Raw genomic sequence first — 15,398 nt, 5'->3', positions numbered from 1 at the left:
TAAAGGGAATGTGCACGAATACAGCAGATTCTTACTGATTTTGGGGACTTGCGCATGAATGCCCCGCTAAGCTGAGCTAGTTTTGAATATGCAGACAGAAAAGTTTACAATTTATCGCTGGTTTTAACAAATATTTTTTCCCAAGAAAATGTCTTTTCATGTATAGAAACTCTACTGTGATATTTATGTATTAAATAATCTAAGAACCGCTTGAATTTTGGGGTCAGTTATAAATATATTAGAAGGGTTGAGGGTGGTTTCAACAAGATTTTTCTAGTGATTAATTACAGAATGTTTACTACATTGTGATGTGTTGATAATTTAATTTTCAAGTAAATGATTTTTTTCTTAGAACTAATTTTGTTCTAAATTAGGTTACCATGATCCCCTTACAATTTTGGTAAAATTTTCTTGAAAAATCTGGTTTTCGTTGCTTTTCAGCGAACCCTCTTAAATTGAATTAATTGCCCATTGTCCCCTCCCTTACTCCCTGAGAAAAACTAGAAATTGAGCTCGAATATTTGAATTTAAAATTATATAATATTTATACTGTATATCCCAAAGCTTGATGGTTGGGTAGATTTGTGGGTGAAATGTGAATCCACATTATTCTTATCTTACTATGTTAGAACTAGACAGGGCACAGTTTTTAATCATAAAAGTCCACAATCTTTTAACTATTACTAGTCATTAACATATTTCAGTTTTATTTAAAAAATCTGCCTCACCTTCCAAATAATCTTTTTATTAATCTCAATAATATAAGTAAAAAATCTTATATTATATCTTATCTATCAAGAACTGTCAGATTTTTAATAAAAGATCTTTGGGGATAGGTTTGATTATCTTATGACGTTGTATTTCTTATTCATTACAATAATTTATTCCCTTTCCTGCTGTATCAAAGTTTAAATAATATTCCATTACCGTATCTCTACATGTACACACAGAGTAGTGGTTTACAGGGGGACAAAACTGACATAAGAAAACTTCTAAAATGAAATTTATAATTTATTCAGGAAAGTTGAAACTGAAACTTTAATTTTGGATGAGCTAAATAACCAGCGAGGGAAACAAATATCCTAAGAGTGAATTACAGGAAAGCTTTAACAAACATACTTATGCACATAAGTATCTTGTCTATATTATCACATCAATATATTAAGAATAATGACCATACGTCTTTATGTCCATGATATGTCAGCCAAAACCAATTTTTTAGTGCAATATAGTCGTTATATATATATATAAATTGCTACATGATTTTTTAAATATACTAGCGGACATACAAAAAAAACTGAAAGCCTGTTACTATAGTATAAACTAGCGGCTTCGCCCCTAGCCTCTAGGGGCTTTGCCCCAAGAGGTGATCAAAAAAAAAATTAAGGTGAAATTCGTAAAAGGACCAAGGAAATCTTCTGCAAAAAAAATAAAGGACCTAGGAAATCTTCTGCAAAAAAAAATAAAGGACCTAGGAAATCTTCTGCAAAAAAAAAAATAAAGGACCTAGGAAATCTTCTGCAAAAAAAAAAAAAAAAAAAAATAGGGGGGGGATGTTTTTGTTTTTTGGGGGGGTTGGGGGTGTCCCACCCCCCAAGAAAATAGCCTAAAACCACCACAGGACCAGTAGGTATATTCCCTGAAGAGTAGAATCCGATCGGTTCAGTGGTTACCGAGATCTTAAGGGACGGACGGACAGACAGACGGACAGACATCGTTCTACTTTGTATTATAGATGATTATTAAACAGAGTTAGGGTGAATTCATTCTGAGGGTTGACCAACTTTCATTCAAAAAAAGTCTAAATACTGTAAAGAAAATCTTCAAGATTTATTTGTAGGAATGATTAAAAATGTTCCATATCATAATTGTGTCGTTTTCCAGATTAACTAACCTTGTACCTGATGAAGCTAAAGCTGGATTTTTAATTTCAATAAAACATTCACTTGCATTTTTTTAGTACCTTTTACATGACAGAATTTAGCATAATTTTGGAAAGGTAAGCTATTCATTAGCTTTTGTAAATAATAATTATCAAACAGCATTATTATCTATTTCAATCTTTATAAAATTATGATGGAAACGAGATTTTTTAAAAGGGAAATGTTAGTTACGAGGCGTTTGACCTTGCTTGTATATATTTGGTTGACCTATCCAGTCACTGTGGGCATTAATTAAAATGATTCTGTGGTTATGAATCTTTTGAAAGATCTTCTTAATGGTTCGATCATTTGTTCAAAAAACATATTTAGTGGAATTTATTTTTGTCCCATAAATGTAAGGGGCTAGGCGAACTAAACAATGATTATTGAAATAAATTTATTTCAACAATATAACACAAAATATAATCGAAAAAATCTTTTCAGCGACATTTTTATAAAAGTTTGAGTATAAATGTAACATGCAATGTTTGGCAAATGAAATTGATTTTGTTTATTAAAAAAGGCAAACATGTGAAACTCCAAAAGTGTTACAGATAAAGCTATTTTCCCTCTGCCAAAATATTTTTTCTCGTACCTTTCTGCATTTAATGAAATCAAAATTTTTAAAAAGTTTGGACCTACTTTAGCAACAAAATGCATATAACCCCATTTTTAAACTTTTTTTAGACACTATATCAGAAACAGGGACTTTTCGTCTGATAAACAAATAGTAGAAAAGGATAAACAAAGTCTAGAACATTTTCAAGATTGTAGTTGTCTAAAAATATTTGGATATAAGGTCCAGAACCAAGTAAGGTTGCTACTCCCAAAAGGAGATACAGGGTGTTTCAATAGAAATTTCTTTTTAAAAATCTTAATTATGCATAGAAAATAAAACAATTATACAAAAGGCTTTATATACCTAGAAAACCTATTCTGGGACATTTATGTTTCAAATATTTCAATAAGATTTTTTCAACAAATTATGCCTTAAAAACCGGTTTTTCCAAAGGCCTTTTTTTGAATATGTATGGATTTAAAGATTGTGGAAAAAATGAGCACGTTTTAAAATTTAAATTGCGTGTCTTGTATTAATAGTAGAAAAACGTTAGGCATGCCGTTAGAATCGTCATAAACTCTAGTTTTTGGATATATAAAAACCATTCCAGTGCTACGTATAGTATAGGAGCTACGTGGTAAAATGTCCCAACTTTCTTAAAACTTTTCAACCTTTCTCACATTTTTCAACGTAGCTCCTTAACTACAAATAGCACAAAAATAGTACTTATATTTCAAAAAAATTGAGTTTATGACGATTCTAACGGCATGCATAGCGTTTTTCGACTATTAATACAAGCCGCGCAATTCGAATTTTAAAACGTGCACATTTTTTCCACAATCTTTAAATCTTTAAAAATAAGGCCTTTGGAAAACCGGTTTTTAATGCATAATTTGTTTTAAAAAATCATTTTGAATATTTGAAACATAAATGTCCCAGAATAGGTTTTCCAGATATATAAAGCACTTTGTATAATTGTTTTATTTTCTATGCATAATTAAGATTTTAAAAAAGACGTTTCTATTGAAACACTCTGTATGAAGACTGGTTTTTAAAAAGGTGATAGAAGAAGATATTATGACAGTTCTATTGGTCGATTACAGAGAATTTACCCAAAATATAAAATCCATGGGGTTGCAAAGAAAATATATATAGAAAAATGAAATAGTTCTGAAAAGAAAATAAAGAAGCCAAGCATTGTTGTTTGAGTAATTTAACCAGAATTAAATTTGTCACTCTTTTCATCTAATAAAAGCATAGAAACAAACTATAGAAGAAAAAAAGGGAATTTTAGAAGGCTACAAGAAGAGTGATTTCCTATTCAAAAATAGCTTAAATAAAATGTATTTCGGTGTAAGGTACCTGCAAATTTTTAAGGGGGTAATCACCCCTTTTCTCCCCCCCCCCCCCAATATTGAAAGTCCCAGGTTCTATGTTATTAAAACAAATAAGTTAACCTAGTTGCATAAATGAAATAAACAAAGTATTAAAACACTAATTCATTCCTAATGAAAGAAAAACAGAACTTTAATTTCATCAAACCATATATTAGATAAGTTATGCTTAAATTAACCTTCCTTTTACCTAAACATTAATGAAGAGAGATGGGTATTTGATTATCTATAATACAAAGTAGCTTGATAATTGTCTGTCTGTCCGTCCATCTGAAGCTTAAGATCTCAGTAACCACTGAACCGATCGGATTCTACTCTTCAGGGTATATACCTATTGGTCCTTTGGTGGTTTTAAGCTATTTTCTTAGGAAGTGGGACACCCCCAACCCCCCTAAAAATGAAAATTTCCCCCTCATTTTCTTTTTTTCTTTTTTTTGATGATGTATAATTATAATATGATGAAGATGAGGATCCTAAATATTTTTTTTTGATAATGAATAATTATAATATGATGATGATGAGGATCCTAATTTTTTTTTTTTTTTAAATGCATATGATGAAGATGAAGATCCACCACATGTACTACATTTTTTTTTTTGATTACTTCTTGGGGCAAAGCCCCTAGTGGCGAAGCCGCTAGTATACATATAATGAAGTATTGAAAGTTAAAACTAAGTAAATACTAAATACCGAACTAAATTATTCAGATCTGCATATGACCTAATTATAATCTTAGAAAGTGATGCCAATTAAGATTTTATAACTTTCAATTTGGGATAAAATAACATTTTTTTACAATATACAGCCGAAACCGCCATTAAGAAGCTTTCTTATGTCAGCAATATTTTAATGATATTATTGTTTTGTTTTTGTTGAAAATAAAATAATTAAGACCAAAATGAAACAATAAAGAGAAAATAATCAAACACACACACACAAAGCCAGCTACATAAAACATAGAGACAAAATATAAGAAACGGGGGAAAAAAGAGTAAAGGTAATTGTATCAGCGGGTTAAGATAACCTGAGCGATGGCATAATTCTTTGGGCTACTCACGCAGCTGGGTCAGTTACTAGACCAAAACAATGGATGTTTGTTGGAAGGATGGTTTTTGCTATTGTTTGTAGACATCTTCGCCAAAAAGATGCAGAGGAGTATTCAAGATGCCCTAGCCCTGGAACTTGGAACAATGGATGCTCCAGATGTGCCTAATATGACTGCTATACTAGATAAGCATTGAGGGGCTCTGATGGTTAGGGAGACCAGTCATTCTGGTGCACTGAGGCGTAGGACCGTAGCTGCTGCCGCCACCGTTCATGTTCAGGGAAGACCTGACAGTGACGGGGGAGCAAGATCTAGAAACATGTGTATGTCTGAGGGATGTGATCAAAATCATCTCCTCTACAGGTGTCCCCAGTTCCTAGACGTGAGCCTGGTGGAATGGAAGAGTTTTGTTCAAATTCACAGACTGTGTTTTTTGTGTCTCCGAGGAGGGCATTGGTCTGATGGATGCCCTTATCTTGATGTTGTTGGGCTGTGCCGAGTGAATGGGTGTGATGTTTGCCATTCTGATATGTTGCATGAGTCCCTTGCTGGTGGCTTTGTGATTGCTAGTACAGCGTACAAAACTTCCTGTATTGAGACACCCAACTGTATGATGATGCTTCAGCTGACATCAGTCCTTAACTCAAAGTGCCATAAGGTGTCAGCAAAGCTCATGTTTGATAGTGGCGCCAACCTGGCATTGATATTGGAGGCCTTCTGCAGAAAGCTCCAGCTAAAACCTACCAAGAAGGTAGCCCGCCTTGCTTTGGGTGATGGCCATGTGAAAAGTTAAAGGACAGTTAGTGGACCATGAAGGAAACCTTCATGTGATTGAACCAGCACTTGTACCCCACATTTGCTGTGTTCGAGGAATGCAAAGTGTTGACCCGCATGCTGCTGCCCTGGTGTTTAAGAGTAGTCCATCTGACTTTGATGTTGTATCTGGGCCACTTAACGTTTTACTGGGCCACAGTATCTTTCCTGTTGCTGATGAACTGATTGGGGAAAGTCGACTCTATAGGTCAGCCTTCAGTACGGGCTGGCTGGAGGTCTTGGCTGACGGAGCTTCGGTACTGATGGTAGCTTTGATATGGATTTCATCAATTTTATACACCTCTCCCAGGGCGAGGATGCAAGTCCTGGTGAAGCACCATTGCAAGATGTGGTAGAGATTCATCAGAGGATAGTGGAGACGAGGTTGACCTCCCCCCCCCCCCCCCCCCCAAGGAATGAGGTATGGGAAGAGACCTTGCGTTCATTGCGTCGGGGATGGCTACCTTGAGGATAGAGCCAACACCAGAGCAAGGGATTGTGCATGCAGGATCTTCCAGATAAGAAGTACGGTCTGGACGCGACAGACAGAATGTGCCGCCTGGTATGGTGGACATTTCCTGTTGGCCGTATTCAACAATGGTGTCTGCAATGGACTTTGGCCATCAGATGAACACAAGGCTGCCAATGGTGTCTTTTTTCTTGCACTTCAGAACCTGTTTATTCCAGAACACAGTTGCTGAGGCAGGTGGTTTGAGTGAATGTTGATGATGTCCTGTTTGTCCTGCGCAGTTAGGATGAAGTCAGGCAAAGGGTGACAGAGGTTGAGTACGTAGTTTCGTGTCATGGATTGGTGTCCAGGATCAAGGGTCTGGTTTTGGGCATATTCTGGCACCCTGAGACGATGTGCAGTTTGATTGGGTAGCTGAAGTACTGTTGATGTTCAAAACATTGGCCAGAAACCAATTTTGTGCCTTAAATGAACCTATTATGAGGGCTGTTACAGCAGATATGGCTCGTGTGCAACAGCCGGGTTTGGATGACAATAGTTTAGGAGCCCTGAGTTGGGCGGAGTGGGCAAAGTTATCACCGTTCAGATGTGATTGGTAAGTCCAGGAGCAGTGGTAGGTATTCCGCTGCTGTAGCAAAGGAGATCAAAGAGTCTGCATTGAATGTCTCCCCAAGACCGGCCAAGGGTGCTACCTTCAAGAGAAAGAGTTCCATTGAAAACCTACCCCTTGTGTCCGGAGCCGCCAATAATTAGGCCAAAAGTAGTGAGAGTGGGCCCCTGTGAGGTGGTTTACCCTGACTCGGCTCCGTTCCTATCCTACCTATCCAGAGAAACGAGAGATGCTGTGGTGTCTCAGCAGTTACCAGTTTGAGCGGCCACAAGCAGGAGACCAGACCAGCCGGAATCAAGTTTTGAATCAACTGGGATGTGTGTGGTAGCTGCCATCATCCTAGACTCTGAGTTGGGCAGAGGTTTCCATTACCGATCCCCCGAGATGGCAGAAGAGTCTTGAAGATTGTGGTTTGGGCAGCAGATACATGGTTGTCCAGACTGGAAGAGGAATCGAGTGCCAGGAAGCATGGTTTAGCTTCGAGTTGACAAGATTCTTGAGACAGACAAAGGCCAGAGAGCCATCCTTTTTACTAGAAGGAACTCAAGAAAGAGGAAAGGAGAGGCTAGTTGCTCTGACGGTCAGCCCTGCCTCTTCTTGACCTGACGTCCTGGAGTTGTTGTCCTCGTTGGCTAATGAGGGCAAGCCTGCTAAACAGCAGAATCAAGTGTTTTGAGTTAATAACCGCACGGAAGATGTGACTAGTACAATTCTTGGAGGTTCAGGAAGTAAGGAGAGCTCTGTTGGGTCAAGTTCATCAGAGAATCGCCAGTTTCATTGTGGCCAGTGCAAGGACTGTGTACACCTCCAGATCGCAATTGAGACCAACAAACATTGACCAAAAGAATCAAAGTACTATAAAGGCATTTTCACTTCTTCCTACAATTAGACCAACAAGAGAGTCTGATGGATGTGTCTAAGCGAGGAGAAAGAAAGACGAGATGGCGTTCCATGGTTTAAAATTCACAGCAAATTAGTTTGCTTTGATATCAGAAGAGCAGACCACATTTTATACTAAGACTCCATAGGGGACATACGGACAGAAGGATGTAATTCTGTAATTATAAACTAGCTTTGATAATCAAAAAGAGGATAACACAAAATATAAATTAAAAACTAATTGATTGGTACAGGGGGAAGAAATAGAAATAAAAAATTTTGGAATGTTTGAAATGAATTATAGAAATACTATGCATCTACTTAAAATATCTAAATACAAAGGGTTAGAAGGATAGATAGTATGTATTATTGTAGTTGTTGTCTACTCACAAGGTTTTGCAGTAATTTTATAACAATACCCTCAACTAACAATACATCACAATTATTTTCAAAACTTGTACAGCGTTCAATTCAAAATATAATTATTTTGGTATTTGTGGATCTCGGCAGCAGGTCATATTGTCTTATTGAGCGTAACAGTGAAGCTTATCTATCACATATATTGCAAAATTATAAAAAAAAACAGAACACAAAAAACTTCCCATATTCTACTATTTGTTTCCAAACTGTATAAAGCTGGCTAATATATTTCTAGTTTACTCTCTCTAATTCTTTTGGACTTTCAACAAAACCTAATTGTAGGGTTAGGACATATTAGCAAAATTTAAAATAAAACTTCAAATATAATTTCGGTAGCGCCATCTATAGTATTATTTTGTCAGAGGTATCTTTTGTTATCATTTAATTATTTGTGTTTAAACTTTGCTACTTTTAGAATCACAAAAGTCGTTAAAACATTACAGTTTTTATTACAGAAACGGATGATAATATCTAAAAAAGACGTCATACTGGCCTATCATTGATCTATTTAAATGTATACTGATTTCATAGGTCATTGTATTGTATTACGATATTATTTTATACACTATCATCAGTTTCTCTTCTATACTTATATTTTAGTTTACTTTCATTGTATCATCTAAAACTGTATTCCTTGCTGATGAAACTTCTTTTTTTTCAAAAAAACTACAAACTGTTAATAAAAAACAATATATAATAAATAAAATTATTAAGACAAGAAGCATAGTCTAACCCCCAAAAATCGTCAATCTAAAAAGGAACTCCCTCAGCAGACAAAACACCTTAAAATTTTTGAGTTTATAGTTTCTAGAAAGCTAACTTTATTTTAAGAAATTCAACTATCCCCCTAGGTAACTCATTATAGGATATGTCATTTCCTTACACTATACTAGGATATAATTTTTTTAAAGATATAATTTACCTGAGAAAAGCTTTATCTTAAGAAATGCGATTATTTACAGCTGACTCTTTATATGACCGAAATGAAAAAATTAAGCCCTTTCTTCATATATATGTACACACAGTACAACTCTAGGTCATGTTGAAAGTATTTAATGATCTGCCACCCTCCTGCAGAATTAGACATTATCTCTCTTGAGTAATCTCTCTACTATAGGTTATTTAGAACAAATAGTGTGTCTTACGTAAAAGCGCAACACGTCTTGCATTGCATATTAGACATTTAGGAATGTATGGACATAACTGACATGCACTAAATATAAAGTAGATTCTGTACTAAATTTTAAAAATCATAGCAACTCTAGTGTATGAAATATCTCACTACTAGAACAAATTCTTTCCGTTCTTTTTCAATATAAAGCCATGGATGACAATATCTGTAGAAGCAAAGTTCAGTAAATATAAAAATAGGATGAACTATGATAAGTATAAAAAAGTGTAATCCATATATATACCAGTATCAGGATGCTTGTAATTTTGAGGTAAGATTCATATTTTACTTTTAAAAAAACTTTAATGAAAAGTCGAGAGTCGATTATAGCACTTTGGACATTTCGTATGGCTTTAGAGTTTCTATACTTTTTATACATCTTATTACAGGAATTAATTTACATATTTTGGAATCAATATAACGGTAAAGCCGGCCATAAAGACACAACCTTAATGTAGAAAACTTCGCTTTTAAAAAGAAAATACACCGAAAATGTTGATCAAGAAAAGACAGTTTTTGTTTTCTAAACAAACAAACATTTTATACAGATATTTGCTCAACAAATCTTTTCAAAATAGAACATAAATTCGTGTAAATGTTAAAAAGTCACTTATTTAACATCCGTTCCTACGTACATTTTAAACAAAACAAAAATTTGCCACGATTTTAGGATTATACCACTTTGTCACAGATATCCTTATACATTATTTGAAATCAATAGGAGTGCAGTTCTAGCATGCCTAAATTAAGGAATAATTTACCTATCAGTTAAGGACACAGCTGAACGTACACATGTAAATAGCGTTGTTTTAAAAATGTTTATGTTTAGATAAAATCTAAGAGAAATACATAGTTTAGAGAGGGTGCATAATGTTTTTATGTGTAGTTGTTTGTAATGTGAGAGAAATATACCCTAAACCATTAATTATACCAACCTTGCAATCAAGAGGGAAAGTCGTATGTATTCTGGAACAAAAAATAAATACAAATATCCTTATCAGCTCAGATAATACTTAAAACTGAAGTACATAATATTAGCGCAGATCAATAACTTGAGCGGATGGTTGACAAAATCTAATCAGTGATATTTAATGGTTGTTATTTATTTTGACCATTTTACAAAACTTCCTTTGTCTGAAGTTCCTACCTTAGGATGGTAATTATATATATGGAAATTCTTTCTTTTATTTAAATATAAGTCTTTTTTCTACAGTTTAGCTATCCTAATTCAGAGCAATTAGTTTCATTTTACAGGTAAAAATTAGCCCACCAGGAAATAATATACAGTTCACACACACAAATATTAACCACACTCTACTCACACACACACAAATATTACTCACACTTTACTCACACACACACACAAATATTACCCACACTTTACTCACACACACAAATATTACCCACACTCCACTCAAACACACAAATATTACCCTCACTTTACTCACACACACACAAATATTACTCACACTTTACTCACACACACACACACAAATATTACCCACACTTTACTCACACACACACACAGACAAATATTACCCACACTTTAATCACACAAACACACTAATATTACCCACACACATATACAAATCCATGTGATAGACACACACACCCACATATGTGTGACACACATACACACACATTTTATGAGTGGGTGACATTTGTGGTTAATATTACAATACACACATCTCTGTATTATATCAACTAATATAGGTAGAACAGTTCATATTTTATAATACCTAAGAAAACGAAAACCTTTAAAGAAAACAATACTTTGCAGCCCAGCATAGAAAGACAGGCTGAAATGTAGTGTAGCTGCGCATTGTTAGCAAATCTTAACAAAAATCATTGTTCTATCTTAAATAGCAAAAAATAAAAATATGTTTCCTTTATGAAAGTTTGAGTTAATTAAATGGGCACAGACAGACCGACAGACCAAATTAGTTACAGGGTATATATTTGTCCTGCTGATTTTTATAAACTTCACACTAATATTTGTAGCAGGTTTTAAGAAAAAAATAGTTAAAAATTGCAAATATATATATATTAAGTTTTAACCCCCTTTGTTGTAACTAATGTGTATTATATCCCAGTAATTGTTGAAATGTCCAGACTTAATGAGATGTGAAGCCCATAAAATGATGGTTGGTCCCGGACAACCAAATCTTGTTCACAACAAAACATTAACATTAAGACTCAGACTTTTTCTTATGAACAATACATGTTAGTATAGTTGTAAATTTCGGAGAAAAAAATTAAGGCATAAAAGATTGGGGTCCGTGCATAGGATTTAAGATACCCGGTCTGTTTCCTAAAAAAATTTATCGCCAGCGTTAGGTACGATTGAAAGATAGCACAGCATATTTTTGACACAAGAATCTTATTCGCATTTTATTATTTTTAAAAATATGCAGAACACCTAAATTAATCGCCAAGCCATTCTCGGATGCATTTGAAATTTTTGTATGAAATAATAACGGGACCTCAAAAGGCCCCTAAAGTAACTTTTTGAGTCAGCAAAAGAATTTAATTCAAAAAAGTGTATTTTGAGTAACAGGTCTAATGTTGATGTATTCATCCTTGTTAAGCTTACAGCTGTACTGTCACAAGTTTTAAACCCAGGAAATATATTAGTCAAAATTGTTTATTTTGGTAGGTTATTTGAAAATCATTTCCGACTAAATCAATATTTTTCAAAACGGTTTCCAGATTCGTAATCAGCATTTCAATGCGGTCATTTTCATATGCAACATGCCTGTGTTTGAAGAAATTTCAATTTTTGGTTTTAAAAGGGGGCGGGCACATTTTTATACCCCCCGCGCGCCCGTTGTTTTTGGATTAAAAACCTCTTTCAAGTTTCACATTAGCCCAGTAACCCTTGCCAATGTCTACTTATGTGAAATTCCAAAATCGACCCACTTTAATGGATATCTGTGTAAAATACAATAGATATGTACATTTAGAGTTTAAATTTCTTATTTGATAACTAGTTGCGTACAAAGGGTTTTGCCTGGGGGACTTGATTTTGACATACCCATCAACTCAAAATCGAGGGGTGTGAGGTTTAAAGTGTTTTGGTGTAAATTGCTGATAAACATGTCATTTGGTTAGAGAAATATACATAAAATCTTATACATACTTTGAACTTCATATGATATACTTACAATTTTTTTTGTATGGGGGCGTAGGGGCGTGGATACACCCCACTTAATCTGTTCATCTATAAGACAAATTAGCTTGATGTCTGTCCGTCTGTCTGTCCGACTGAAGCTTAAGATCTTAGTAACTGCTGAACCGATTGAGCTCTACTCTTTTTGAGCTATTTTCTTGGGGGGGGGGGGGGTGGGACACCCCAAACCCCTCCAAAAACTAAAAAACGCACCCCCCCCCCCAAAAAAAAAAAAATGTATTCACTTTTTTTTTAAATCTCAGTAACCGCTGAACCGATTGGGCTCTACTCTTCAGAGAATATACCTTCTGGTAGTTTTAAGCTATTTTCTTGGGGGGTGGGACACCCCAACCCCCCCAAAAATAAAAAAATACTAACTTCCAAAATTTTTATTTTTTTTTATTTTTGTAAACAAAAATCAATAATTGAGGTGGGAGAACCCTACTGCACCATGGGGCGAAGCCCTCATGAATCCCCCCACCCAAAAAAAATTTAAAATTTTTTTTTACAAAATTTAATTTTTGTGCATGCGAACAACCTGGGTTTAATTTTACCACAGAGTAATTAAACAAAGAATAATTTTTTTAATATTTCTACTTTTATTGACTTCCCATTACTTCATAGGGCGAAGCCCCAGGAGGCTAGGGGCGAATCCGCTAGTAACTAATAAAGATAAAAGAATTCAAAATTCTTTTGAGTAGTGCAATTTACTTTAATTTAGGAGTAGATTCATGCATCTTTTTTGATGCTGTGAGTATTGGTTTAAAAAATATGACGTAACAAAAAAAATTAGCCAATGAGAGGCCGTTATTGACCAATGGCGGCATGCGTAGTGGACTCTCATTGGCTAATTTTTTTTGTTACTTCATATTTTTTAAACCAATACTCACAGCATCATCTTTTTTCATTAATTGTAAGCGAAAAAAATATAACAATGCTTTTACACATTTAGTCAGTTCATAAATTGGTACAATTCATAATTTTTGTAAAAAAAACTGTTCTGAACTAAAAAGAAAATACTATTGAAGGAATTTGAATTTTTGAGATAGTTTGCAGATTGTTGTAACTAGCTTCAAGGTGAAATATTAATACAATGGTAGGACAGCCGCAAGTGTATTTAATCGACCAGATTGCCATCTGCATGATTTAGCAAACACACCTCTTCATGAGGTATGCTATTTTTAGCAACCAATATTTTATCATAAGCAAAAAAATATTTGACGATACAATGCTTCAAGAATGACAGTGTACCGCTATAAAATTAACATTTATTATTTGAATAAACTGCAGATGCAAATACGCCGCATCATTTATGTACGACCTGCAAAAACAGCAGCCAACATAACGGCTTACAAAAGAACCTTAGCCTTTTTTCAACCTGTCTCCTTAAGATTTTATATTCAAATAATTTTACTTTTTAGTCAGTAATCATGTAAGTGGGCATAATATCAAAATAATACGTCTCAACTTCTACTAACCCCAGTAAAAAAACTCAAGCTACTTAATTTCATTATTTATTGTCCAAATTTTCAAAAGAAGGCATCTTTCCTCATCAGGGCATTCATATTTTTGTATATACAATCTAACAACAAAACAGGCATATTATACATCTTATCAAAGCAGTTAATTTATTTAACATGATTTTACAACAACAAACAATAATTTTACATCACAGTGCATGTCTACACATTGTCAAAAATATTAACAAAATCATGTAAGTGTTATAGAAACATGCTGAATGACTTACGAACGACAACTAGACGTTAGACTATGAACTCCTTTTAAATATAGGGTATAAAGTTAAATTGAACTGGTCGGTATTACACTTTTGGTAATACTTAATGCTTTGCTACATAAACTGATATCCTAAAATTAGCAATTTTGTTCATTTTCATTAGGATCACACCAAGTTTTACAGTTTAAAAGCGAAGCTTTTCTATAATTAGGGTCCGTCCGTCCGTCCATGTAATCTTTTTTCGTGGAACGGTTAGCTATTTTCGTTAATTTAGTCATGTTACGTCCATTTTAAAAATGTTCTTTTTTAACTTTTTAATAACAAATTTTTATGTGATAAAATTATCCGATTGATCTGATATTTGGAAAACTAATTCCTAGGACAACAAAAATACAATGTCATAAGCGAAGCATCTCTATAAACAAATCCTAAAAATGTATGTATGTCCTTAAACATTATCCTGTATTTAAGCAGTTTTCAACAAACTTACTTACAATTTTGTTTGACTTTCATACAATTATATTCTGATCATTCAGTTCTGACACTGATACAAGTGTTAATGTTTGTTTGTCCTACTGTTTTAGAGCTTAGCTTTTATGGATGTTGTCATCCTTGTTACGAAGTACAGAAAGTTATAAAGAATAGATTAGCCCTTTTAAATAACAAAAGCATAAAGTAGTTGTAGAAAATTTTCTTTATTTTTCATCCTTTCAGAGGTTTTTGCCTTTTTAACAGAAATGTCATATATATGTTACATAAGCTCCCTTATAAAACATTCAATCTCTTTCTATTTCTCTTTTTCTCAAGATTTACAATATGTTCTTTAAGATTTATACAGTTTCTAATGTGGGAATTTGAAATTTACATGGAAATTGCAATAGTTTTACATGATGGGATAACTTGACTTTTTTGGGAGGATGGGCGCGCAAATGCTCTAAACACCAATTTAAGTTGTTTTAGGGGGGGGGGGGGGTGTCCTAAGGGCGTATAGGGGGGTTAAGTGAGATGTATCCATAGGGGCGTGTATTCTCCCCCCCTTTTTTACCAGAGAATGGATACACCTCACTACACATCTAACTTATGCACGCTTCTGTTATATAAAAAAAATATTTTAAGAAAAGGTACAAAGCTTCATATTTACTGTCTTGGACCTTTTAAAGCCCCATTCTGGTGCAATTTGTGACGTGCAGGTGTTTATGGACAGTTTTATCC

Source organism: Acartia tonsa, chromosome 5 (assembly GCF_053477335.1).
Source record: "Acartia tonsa isolate MP-2025a chromosome 5, ASM5347733v1, whole genome shotgun sequence".
Taxonomy (NCBI): domain Eukaryota; kingdom Metazoa; phylum Arthropoda; class Copepoda; order Calanoida; family Acartiidae; genus Acartia; species Acartia tonsa.
This window is presented reverse-complemented; position numbering follows the sequence as displayed.